This window comes from Sinohyriopsis cumingii, chromosome 6 (genome assembly GCF_028554795.1).
Source record: "Sinohyriopsis cumingii isolate HCF-2022 chromosome 6, ASM2855479v2, whole genome shotgun sequence".
NCBI classification, from domain to species: Eukaryota; Metazoa; Mollusca; class Bivalvia; order Unionida; family Unionidae; genus Sinohyriopsis; species Sinohyriopsis cumingii.
In genome coordinates, this window is record NC_142966.1 from 135,147,351 (window position 1) to 135,160,044 (window position 12,694).

Genomic DNA, 12,694 nt, shown 5'->3' on the forward strand with positions numbered 1-12,694 from the left:
TTGAAGTATGCCTCTGACTATCTTTCTACTTGCCACTATTAAATCGTTTGATCTCCACGTTTGTAGAAATTCGGTCATAGAAGTTTCTGAAATTATTTTACGTGCTATTTCACATTGAAGTTTGTTTGGTTGTAGTCTGATTCATTTTTTTAATTCTTTAATTCTGCATCAAGAGATCTGTGATCATCAGTTATCTCCGAGTAATAATCAACACAATTCTTTAGCCAGTCTGTGGAGATGGCCCAACAAACGGTGGTGTTTTTAGTCGTGATCGCCGCACTTTATCACAGCTGTATTTTTCAATAACAACCAATCGAGAAATATTTTGTAATATTTCCAACGACACGTGCACACTTCATCCCAAATGATGATCTTTGGAATATATTTCTCTCCGAATCGATCAGGAGTCCATCCATCATCCTTATATGGAACAAAACTGTGATAAGTACAAGAATTTACTCCTCGTTGTTTCATCTCCCTGGCAAGTTTGTGTGTAGGTGTTAGCACGATCATATCTGAATTTCGAAATAATTCAATCACTCAAGTCGTCTTACCAGAACCCTCGGCCCGTTCAAATAAACGGTCTTGTGTATGGATAATGGATCATCCACAGATGGCGCACTCGACATTTCCGATATCTGATTACTCTCGTAATAAATATATTTAATCGTAACATCTGCGGATTCACAATAATTATGTAACATTTCTTCTTTTATTCTGCACGAACCCCATGATGCATCAGTGGCTGTAAAATGAGTCAGTGATCTCGAGTATTTCTTGTCTATGTAAAACGAATCCGTTGCAACTCTAACGCTGTGTCAGGGAATCTATTTATCATTGATAGTAAGTTCATAGAAACATAAGCGAGCAGTGAAGATCTTAAATGAGCATACTGAGGTGACTCGTCGTCAATATAACTTACAATAGTACCCAGCCGAGTTTTGTCGGATAAATAAGCATTTTCTCGACTTACAAATATATTTCTTGCTTTTCTTGCTGTTGCATCAGCGATTATAAAATCGTTTTCAGCATTGTCTATACTTAAGCGTGCATAATGTCGTTTATGATCATATGCACCTGCTTGAGTAAACTTACCAATTATTCTTCTACCGAGATCTTTTGCGGTTCTTTTATTTTCGAGATTGGCGATTAATGAATCGTAATCATCGCTGTCGCAATCAACCAGTTCAGGTATTGGTAAGCAAACTTCAGTATCCAGAACACTCTCCGCGGCCAAGAAAACTTCCCGGACAACAAGCAACCATATCAACTGATATCATTTCCTTGTAATTATAATTGGTATTCCACAATCCGCCGTGTCGGCACACTCAATCGAACATCTTCGAGAAATTCAAATCGTGTTGATTTCCGCGAATTTTTTTTCTGGCGGCGTGGGCTGCAACTGACTGAACAGTGAAACAATTATTTAGTAATCGGTCAATACTTTCTCCACAAAACATTAGCGCAAGTTTTTTCATAGTATCATACAAAGATTCTTTATGTATATTTCACCGTTAGGTCGTACAAATTGATCGTATTCTTCATCATCTGAACTTTTAAATAACCACATTGACACAGGATCGTTTTTACTTATCTGGTTATAAAATCAGACATACTTTCCTTGTAAAGTCTTACAGTTCGATCTCGTGGAAACACTGTTACTGCGCTGGTCCACGCGTGAGCGTTACGATCAAGGACATTTATTGGATCTCCGTTCCGATTATATTTCGATTCGTGCAATACTTTTCCTGTTATTGTTTTTACGGTTATAGGGAATCTTAATATATTTTTCTAACTCAGCAACATCGTTTATTGTAGCTCTTGTATCCTTGACCCGTTCAGCATATTTTTTTAATTATTTTTTCACGTCGCAGATCGGTTAAACCGTTTCCACGCATAGCATTTGTAAAATGTTATGTTACCCGCTCGGCTGCACAATTCAGTTTCGAAAATTTCATCGGGGCAAGATCATTAATGTTAGGTCTACCATTTAGTTAATAAATTCCATAAACAACCGTGGTCATAGGATACGATGGAGCGTCTGTCAATCCCAGTCAACATTCTTGGTTTGGAATCTTTACTTAATACAGAAGTTTTTCCATTAGCAAGGACAGGATTATGTTTGTCACGGATAATCCACGTATCGGAATCTGCTTGAACAATTCACTTTATTCTGAGAAGGTGTTTCTGATGAGGGTAATAGATAATCGTTTTCGCTCGTGTATCGTTCATTGTATCATCAATGACAGAGTCGTCGCGTATACTTTTGAATGTCGACCACACTTGAGATACTCCATCATCTCGAAATTCTTTTTTGGCACCTCTGATAATATCATCAGATCAGTCAGAGCTCGTCTCCGCGAGTAGGGGTTAGTCTGTCAAGATCGAATCTAGAAGCTTTCCAGGAGTTGATTCTGGATAATCTCTTAAACCCGTCCATATATAATCAGTGTAAATGGCATATGGTAGGTTCATAGACTCATTGTAACAAATCCTGGATAACCATTTGCAGTGCGTTCGAAATAGAAGCTTAGGACCAATACCATGTCTGCGATGTGGTGTCGGAGTCCGGAGAAAGACACAGTTATGTGCGCGTTGTAGTGGTAAGCAATACAGGGACTTAAACGATATTATGATAAAAAAATAATGACAGTGACAGAGTTATAAAACGTTAGAGGATTATTTAAATAAGTTCTCAGACAAATTATGATATAGACAAATAATATATATATATAATGAAGCAAAAAGAATTTGTCAGACGTCCTATCATCAAGGATTATGAAGCGTCTCGTGATGGTAACATCGTACACGGAAAGCTGAAAAAGCCAATTGGTCTTGTTAATAATTCTGGTTATCTTAGATTTACCGTGGGGAGGAAAACAAATTATTACAATCACATGTTTTTATTCGAATGTTTCTTTGGAGAGATCAAAGACGGTCTTGTGATAGATCATATCAACAACGACAAACTCGATCATTCTCTTCCAAATTTACAGGCTATCACATTTAGCGAACATTCTGCAAGTGGAAGGACTGGAAAATTCATAAAGATTCCTCGAGAGATTAAATCTTTTAATACAAATACCGGCGAAGAGATGATATTTCAGTCAATGACCGCGGTTGGCAAATATTTTCGTATTCACTCACGTTCGGTCCAACGAGTTGCAGATAAAATAATCAAATCATTATTTTTATACCGGTTTGGAAACTGAATTTCTTTCTATTATATTCCATTGGTGTTAGGCACAGATAACGGAGATAACTCTGCATCGATTGTGTAAAAGTTAATGATGAAGTTACCTCTCTTGATTTCAGAAGATTGCGCAATACACGTCGTTACCCTTTTACAGGTAATATATTATCCAGAAAATAAATAAATTTCGAGTAGAACTAAATTCTTTTTTTTTTTCGCAATCTAAAAGTAACTGTCTGAAATATATGGTTCCGTGGCGAACCGTCTGTTGTATACACACTACAAGCCACAGTGTGAAGAAGGTAAACAATTTTCTGTGTTACATGTAAGGTTAACACGGAAGTAAAAAATATCCAATTACTTCCCGTATATTTTATCAAGGACTGTCACACAGGCAGGTGTAATCGTTTATTTATCGTAAATAATTTTTTCACAGACAATATACTTGTTTTGCTGAATTCGTTTGGTTTTCTGGTTTATCTATATTTTTTCTACGATTATATTTAAGAAAAAGAAATACAAAACGGCAAATAAGATACGTACATCGCGTGAGCTACTCTTGAATTTCCAGGTATCAGTCAGCATATATACTATAGGGTCCGTTTTATATACTGGGGTTGTCGAAACTCAACAGAAAAAAAAACACACCTTCCGCCATATCACCACGTGGCGGTGATATTTTGCAACTCACGGGATTGGCTTGGGAAGATGTGCAAATCTGCTGAGTGTAGAATATAACCCCATATCTGTCTGTGCTGTCCTTAGTATAAGTTATAGTTAAAAAATACATGTTTTACTGTCCTTATGTTCCTGCTGATCCTGCTAGAATCTTTTACGACAATCGTGGAGACCACATCAGGTTGTATTGTCCTTAGGATATGTTATATATGCCTGCTGATTGTGCTAGAATATTATAAGACAATCTTGGGGACCACATCAGGTTGTACTGTCCTTATATGTATTCCTCTGAGCCTGCTACCATATCATATGGTAAGCTAGAAGTTCAATATGGAGAATGTCTCGTCTTCGCAAACACGCTAACTTGGACCTTCTAGACCGTTGTTTGACAGGTTAAGGGTTCACACGGGGATTGTGTCTCCGTGCTCCTGAACCTGCTAGCATATCATATGGTAATCTAGGTGTTCGTGGAGTTGTGTCGTCTCGTGTAAAATATTTTTCTTTAAATATAAAATATGTGGTATATAATATAATGAATTACGAAAATATCAATGATGTAATTGTTGCTTTTAAAAATTTGAACATGACGGCATAAATATATCGGATGAACTTAATCCTGAAAAAAATATCTCTGATTTTAAAACACTGCAGGAGGCGAAACAGGAAGGAAGATATATTTTGCCATCCCAGTAGATTTATAAAGAAAATTCAGACGGCTATGTGTCAATCACTAGCCACAGTAGAAGAAACGCGGATAAAGGAATTTGTTTCGTTGTCTCGTGTTATTGAAAAAAATAGATCACAATTATCTCTTGAATATCAAACAAAGAAGATAATTAATCGTTTGAGGCAATTAAGAAAAATTATGTCAGATCGTGAAGCGATCAAAAACGAAAGTTAGACTTGATTTCCATCAAGTAAGTACGTGGAAATCAAATACGTGGAAATGAAATCGAAAGTAAAAAATAAATTTCTGATTACTTATAGATTTCAGTAATATATATATATATATATATATATATATATATATATATATATATATATATATATATATATATATATTGTTTTTCACTGACAATATTATATATTTTTTGTTTTTTACTGAAAATTGTTGGATTTTCATGATTTTAACTAGTGAATACCCTATCGGAATTGGCTAATCGAATGATTTCCATGATTTTTACTAGTAAATACCTTATCAGAATTAGAAAATCAGTAGATGTGCACAAAATATATATATATAAATAAAATATTTTTAGTGTTGAACGTGCACAAAAATAAAATTATTATACTTGCTTGTGATATCAGTCGATGCACACAATTTTGACTACCTAAATATCCTTCAGAATTAACAAATCAGCTGATTTACACGACTTTGACTACCTAAATACCCTTCAGAATTAAGAAATTTGACAGATTTTCAGTAAAAAATAAATTTCTTATAATTCTGAGCGACAGTCAGTAAAAAAATATCCACCTTGACTGTCAGGAGACTTAATATTTTTCTTCTTCTGTTTTCTTGAATCGTAGATTTAAAAGTAAATTCACACATGCCGTTTCTTTTTTCAAATCCAGCAAGTGGCCTAATTGGTCTGTTAGTTTGAAATTTATTCTTGCTAACAGTTGATTATGACATTGTAGATAGACCGGATTGATCGGCTGTTGCACAATCATAAATCCAGGCGGTTCTTTTGGTATGAATGAGTAAAGAATGAATCCTTGCTGCGCTTGATTTGACATTGTTGTGTCCGTGCTGTAGCTGTTATCAATTACATCACACACAAGAATAACCGCGACCACAGAAGTTATATTTACGATTTCCGGAGAAAAATGTCGTCCTTGCCCCTGTGGATCTTTGTTGTGCCGGAGAATAGTAGCCGGTGATAGTGTTTTTCTCCACTGCGTACGTATATCAGATAAGAAATCATCGATGATTTTTGTGGTGGATTTTTTTAGTTCGTCTGCGTTATACCAGGGAAATTTAAAATTTGGTAGATCAGCTTCCTTTATCAAGTATGCTTTAAACATCTTTCTTGATAGCGATTATATATATTGTCAGTGTAATCAGTTGTTGCCTGGATTACTCGCTGGTGAAAATAGTCCATGTTGGATACGAGTTGATTTAATATTTATATTCGCCTGATGATTTCGCTGCGTGAACTTGTTATATCAAAAAGGTGTTCTTGGAAACTTTGCTGTAGTCGCTGTAGTTGTGTTTTATCACCTTGATTAATGATTTTAAAATGTTCAAAAATTTGACGTAGGGGAACAACAATAGATTTAGGGGTTTGTTCTTAAATAAACCCCGGCCATATATTGTCTTTACTATAGAAGCTAAAATTAGTACCCAAAGTTGCATTTTTTATATCAAGTGATTGTTGTTTGCATGACAGGGTAACAACGTGGTATGATTGCCTGTTCGTGACATAGTCAGACTTTTTGGGTTCATGTGGAATTTCAGGCCATCCTAACACTGTTCTGATCGAACTCTGATATATATCCATGGCGTATTCGGAAGTGTTTATCTCAATTGCAGAAGACAGAGTTGGTTCATGAGAGGTTATTGGCATTTTGGATTCTTTTACTGTGATATTTTTTATTCAACGTTGTAATTCCTCATTGATTTCTTCGATTTGATAGCTCCCGGTTCAAGTCGGGTGAATCATCTTGTTTATTTTTATTTGCAAACACAAACGAATTATTCGCTGGTAATTCGCCAAATGATTTTGATCTGATATTGGGCCAACAGTGATATACTCGCTTACCGGAATCGCACTTTGAAAATAAATACTGAATTCAGGCTTGGTTGAGAACACTGTTATCATTATAGTCCTTGCTGGAGTTGTGTATGCGGCTATCTGCTGACGTAATCATGTCATTATTCATTTTCTTTGTTTTCAAATTGTGGGACTCGGACAGCTTGTAGTCTGGTATGTCTTAATCATTGACGCGGATTCGGAATCTGATATTTTTTCATCATTGAGGCTTGATGATATCAGCGAAGATACTTTTGAATATGCTGGTGTTGCTGTGTTTAATCGTGTAACCGCGTCATGGTATTTTGTACTCGTGCACGTTGATATTTTTCTCGCGATAATATTAAAAACACCAGCGAACTCAGCCGATGATGAAACGCATATTTTTACTGCGATTGCGGTTGTTACCGGGGTCAGCGCTGATAATATTACTCCGGTGGATGCAACTACAGCGGATACCTAGTATACTGCAATGTCATGAATAATTGCTCTTCGCTTGTATTTCTCTACTTTTATTGTGTATTTGTCGATGATGGTTTTTTACTCTGATTGACATTCGCTTACTTGATTATATCTATATTGCTGGACATTTAATGTTGTCGTTGACTCCGTTTTTGTCAATGCCATTATTGTTTCACGCATTATCCAATTGAGGTTTTCAGCTACAAATTCTAGACACCGCCAGTAAGATGTTGCGGTTAATTTCTTATTAGTTGTTTCCTGTATAAATGTTTCTTCGCATCCACTATCTAATATGATAGACACAACCCCCGAAAACGTGTCGGTGAAATGTAGCCAGGGATACCTTGTAAATATCTCAAATTTTGCAGCACTGAACACAGACAGTCTATAGACTCCAGTGACTGTTGCGGTATATTTGATAGTATTATTTTGGCTTGACCATGTTGCGAATGCAGATGATAATGTGTATACTATGTTGCTAATATGCCCGGGAGTAACTCCAGGTGGATTTTAATCAGACTAATTTTATTAACGATGTCAGGAATCCTGCTTACGACATCTTCGAGTGTTTTTTGGTTGTGTCAATGTTTGTTTTCATATCAGAGAATTTTGCATCAACGAGCAATGGGGTACCAAAAAATCCCTCTGCGGTTTCATTAATTATTCTAAAATTTCTACGGAGACTTTTGTAAACGCGTTTATGTGAATATCATACTCTGCCCGCAACGTGGATAATTTATTATCTACGGTGCTGTAGTTAACGTCAACATACTTGGATGTTGGATTTCTTAAAACCACTGTCTTGTTTTCATTCATGTTGAGTTCACCTGTCATTGTGTCACCGGTATTTTTTAAGCGATTAGCAACACTTTTTTCAATTTCATCTTTGATGCCGGCAATTGACATACTTGAGTCTCTGATTTTTCCGCTGTCAGTGAACACAGGAATGTTACCTGGGGGGTAGCTCCAGGAACCCTGCGAACTATGTCATACCATTTGATATCGCTGGTTTTTAGCTTGCCATAACGGCCTTGAAAGAAAACCAACCTCATCTGGGTATATTCCGGAGAGGGTTAAAAGATTATCGATTTCATCCTTAGTCACATATTTTGATAAATCCACATCGTCCCGTGTTTTTTACCTTTACTCGTTCTGAGAAATCTTTCGTAAATATCAACCATTATTCTTTAGGAATTGTTTAAAATGTTAGATCGTTCCGCGGTATAATCGTGCACGACTTTGTGAGGTGGTTTGGTTTATTTTGATAACGCGTCAAGTACATTAATTACTTCACGGGCACATATTGATGGATCAGTTAGTCTTAGCGTCGAATACCAGACTGGAATCTGAGCGAAAGCTCTTTGTACGTATTTAAGAAATTCGACTCGTATCGAGTACACAACCCAATTAGTTTCTGGACAATCGCTGTTATCGAGATTAATAATTCCTGTTTTCGGATTATTTGGTTGGTTCGGTAACTTATCTCGCATAAAAACACCTCTGAATTTTTGTATGTTTAATTGTTTAGCAGGGGGCCCCGAGTGGCCGAGTGGTCTAAAGCGCTCTTCGTTACGGATCACTGCCATCTCACCTCTGTCTGCGGCGGATCGAGTCTAAGATTCAGCCAATGTGGGCATGTGAGAAAGCCTGCCAGTAGCTTCTCGTGGGTCGGTGGTTCTTTCCGGGGTTTTCCGGGTTCTTCCTCCACCATTAATACTGGCCGTCATGCATAGCCTATCGTGCTGAAAAATGGCGTTAAACCCCACAACAACAACAACAATTGTTTAGCAGCATCGATCAAATCAAAATTTGACATCAGTGTGTCTAAAACCTTTTGGGGCACCACGAAGGCGGAGTTCCTGGAAGTCTCAGACTCGTCCCGTATTATTCTACTGGTAATCTTAGACCATACGGCTGAGGCATATTTGACTTTTTTGAGCGCCTTGCTGGTTTTGGGTCCGTGATGAATTTTTTTAAGCTTTCCTTGTATAAAATTCCCTTTCCGATGGCTTTCTTTATGCCATTCAAGCAGCGGTTCCAACAGCACCTAACGCGGATGCTTTTGCGACAGCCGGTGCAGCAGCAGCTATCAGCGCTGGTATTCCTGCGAGAAGTGGAAACATACCACCGGTTTTAGTCATGTGGCTGATGGCTTTTGGAGCGAAATCAAGTTGAACTCCGGTTTTTGCTTGCTGAGCTTTATATAAATGTTTTAGTTGAGGTTTAGTCAACGTTAACTTGTTTGGACCACCACTAGCAATTTGATCTCGCTTCAATGTTAATTTTGTCCCGCATGAGCTCGCGTTTCTTAATTGTAATTTTCTCGCCTGACCAGGAGTCAGAGTGACATTAACGTGACTATATGACATTTTTATAATTAACGCGGTTGGTCTAATTGTCTACATGTTTTCCACTGGGGTATCAATGACTCTCATTCGTCCACCACCGCCTTCAAGTAACATTGATTTGTCGCTGAGTATAACAGCAATTGCTCTGTTATTAACACCACCTGAGTTTACGCGAGCTCGAAAATGTATATCAAGGACAGATTGCTTAAATAAATCAAGATCTTCCAGCGGAAAGTAATAAATCGGATACAGCGTTGTAAAATCTAACTGCGATATTTGTAAACCAGTGTCTATATTTTGATCACGTCCCATAAATGTCATCAAACGATGATATGCACGTGGCACATAATTATTTTCAAAATCCAATAATATATCCTCGGATGGTTCTTGATGTCCGTTTAGTCTTAAATATACTTCAGAGACACCAAGGTTGTCAAATGCCATTGGATTTCTTTCTTGATTGCTTAATCGTGCAGCATCTTGAAGAGCAACAAAGATATGTCTTGGCGCAGAAACACCTTGCTGTGATGATATATGACAAGTAAATAAACCATCGACGGGATTTTGATTGCTATCGGTAGTTGTTGTTAACCACGATAATATTGATTTACCGCCTTGATCCATAAAAGAAAGTAGCAGCTGTTCTTCAGAGAGTGATGGAGTCATTACCGGCATCCACAATGAGAGTTTAAATAATGTTACTTTACCATCAGCTTCGCCATTTTATCGCCATATAGCCTCATTATCTTCTTTTCGATGAAGAACAACTGTGTTTGGCTCCAAAAATAACCTTTCTGACATTTATGCAAAATCAAAAGATGTTAAATAGTGGAATTGTATATGACAATCTTTTACGTTCACCCTTTAACATAGATTAACGTATTCGAAAGCCTAAATTGTAATTTGGATTCTTATGAGGCACCGGCCATACATCAGGGTCAGCGTTGTCGGCAAAGTTTCTTGGTCGTCTTGAAATATTAATCCTCCCATCGGGATGGTCAGAATCATCCGTGGCGAACATCGTAGTCATACAAGATGATCTAGTATAATCATCTGAATATCTTGCTAGGCCTATAATCGTTGTAGCAACGTCAACTTTATCTTGGATTGTCTCAATTTCTTTTCCATCGATCATGTATATAGCACTTTTGAATAACGCCATGATGCCATTATTATCAAAGCCAGCTCTGACATTAGCTCCGTATGCTGTATTAGCGACGAAGTTTGTTACAATTTCACCTGTGACTTCAATAAATGCTTCAGCGGGCAAGAAATACCTACTTCTATCCTGAACTCGTGATTAAATTCGTCCTCGTTGATTTGGTGATAATGCTTCATAAGAATAATATTGATAATCACGCACAGACTCATCCTTGAGTACTGGTGCATCCATGTCAAACGCTGGGTCAGATGTACGTTTAAACATTTTATTATAATTTATTATCTTCTAAAACGAAGACCACTTCCTGATATAAAACTTTATTTGCTCAGCTCCTTGATTTATCAGCGCTGCTAGTTTTTGATTTGCGGCTTGATTTATTACTTGACTGACATCTATAGGCATCACTTCAGTGCTTGGTAATTGGACAGGCTGTGGCGGTCTGTGTATTCATCATGCTAGTCTGTCTTTGTTTGCCAAGAACGCTTTACCGGCAATGTTACCAATAGCACCAGGTGTTTTATCACTAACTACATCAATAGCTTTCATTGATAATTGTTTTGCGACCGTTACTGCTTTGGGAGATATCCTTTTTGAATAAACGCTGTACAACATCACCCAGTCCATCTCCGTAAGTTGCTTTATAAGTTGGTAATCGCGAGTTTATCACCCTAACCGCAACGGGTCCATTGTGTATAATCATCTTATTTGTTATTCATTTATCCAACAGCTAGTCAGTATGATAGTCATCAACGATTTCATCAATGAGCCCCGGATAAACATTAATGTCCATGAAATAATCGTCGACATATATCAGCGGCTTCATTAATTATTTCTGGTGAGTTATTTCCAGCTCGTTTTCCTCCTATGAGAACTCCTAACCGTTGCACATCATCGAGAATATTATTATGACAGGCAATGAAACCACATCCAAAACCGCTACCAGTAAAACCGAGTTCTTCTAGAACATCCCCCCTGGAGACTATTGTTTCGCTTCATCTACATCTTTCTTAAATTTTATGAACTCGGGGTCTTTTGCATTAATATACGAACTTTTAGAAGCAAAATATAATACAGTGGGCCAAAAGTAGGGGGCTACGTCTTCATATCCGGATTTCATATAATTTTTTCGATAATCATATTCATGTGCAGCAATATTGATTAATTTACTTCGGCCAGTAAACGTTCTGAGAGCTTCATTGGTAAATATTTCTTTAGGTTTATATGGTACCCTTTTGACCTTGGGTGGTTTGGGTTGAGGTTTTTGTTGTTCTATTTGTTGCAGAGGTGGAGGAAGTTGATAGGAGAGTCTTCCTGATGTTTTTTCCTGCTTTGTTGTTGTTTTTTTTTTTTTCTTTTCTTTTTGTTTCTGTTCTCGTTTTTGTTCCATTGCCTTTGGTCATAGTCCTCGCTCTTGTTCTTGTTGTTTTTGTTCCCTTTATTGTCGTCGTTGTTCTATTTCTTTTTGATTTTGTTATTTTTCTCGCTCTATTTGTTATTTTAGATCCGTGTTATAACTTTCTATCCCTGCTAAATAAATTCTATAATTAATATCTTCTTTGTTTATAAAATCAATATTTCGATTTATTTTAAACACCCTTTATTCCATGTATCACTATCTATTTTTGTAACGTATTCGGGTTTTAAAAATTGATCTCTGGAAGTAAATTGTTCGGCAGCAAACTCACCCAACTTGGCTACATCATGTCTAATTTTCAATGTATGTTGTTGAATTTTTGGTATACCCTCTTCAGTAAATTTCTCCCTAAAATGGATTCCTCTATGTCCTGTTATTGGTTGTTCACCAACAGTACTTTCAAGCGTTTCTTTGTCTTCAAGTTGTGGTTGTGAAGGAGCTATTCATTCAGCAGTATGATTTAATACTTGAAGAAGACTCTCTTCCTTTTCTCCCTCCTTCTCAGGTCCCCCGATAGCAGTCGAGACCTTCCCAGTTTCTGCAGTGACGGGTTTAAATAACTGTTCTGTGCCCGTAGCAAATTCAACTTGTGCTTGCTGACGTTCTTGAAATTTTTGTATTACAGAGTCACAAAAGAAAACCACTTTGTCAAGAGGACGATATGAATATGATCGATTATGA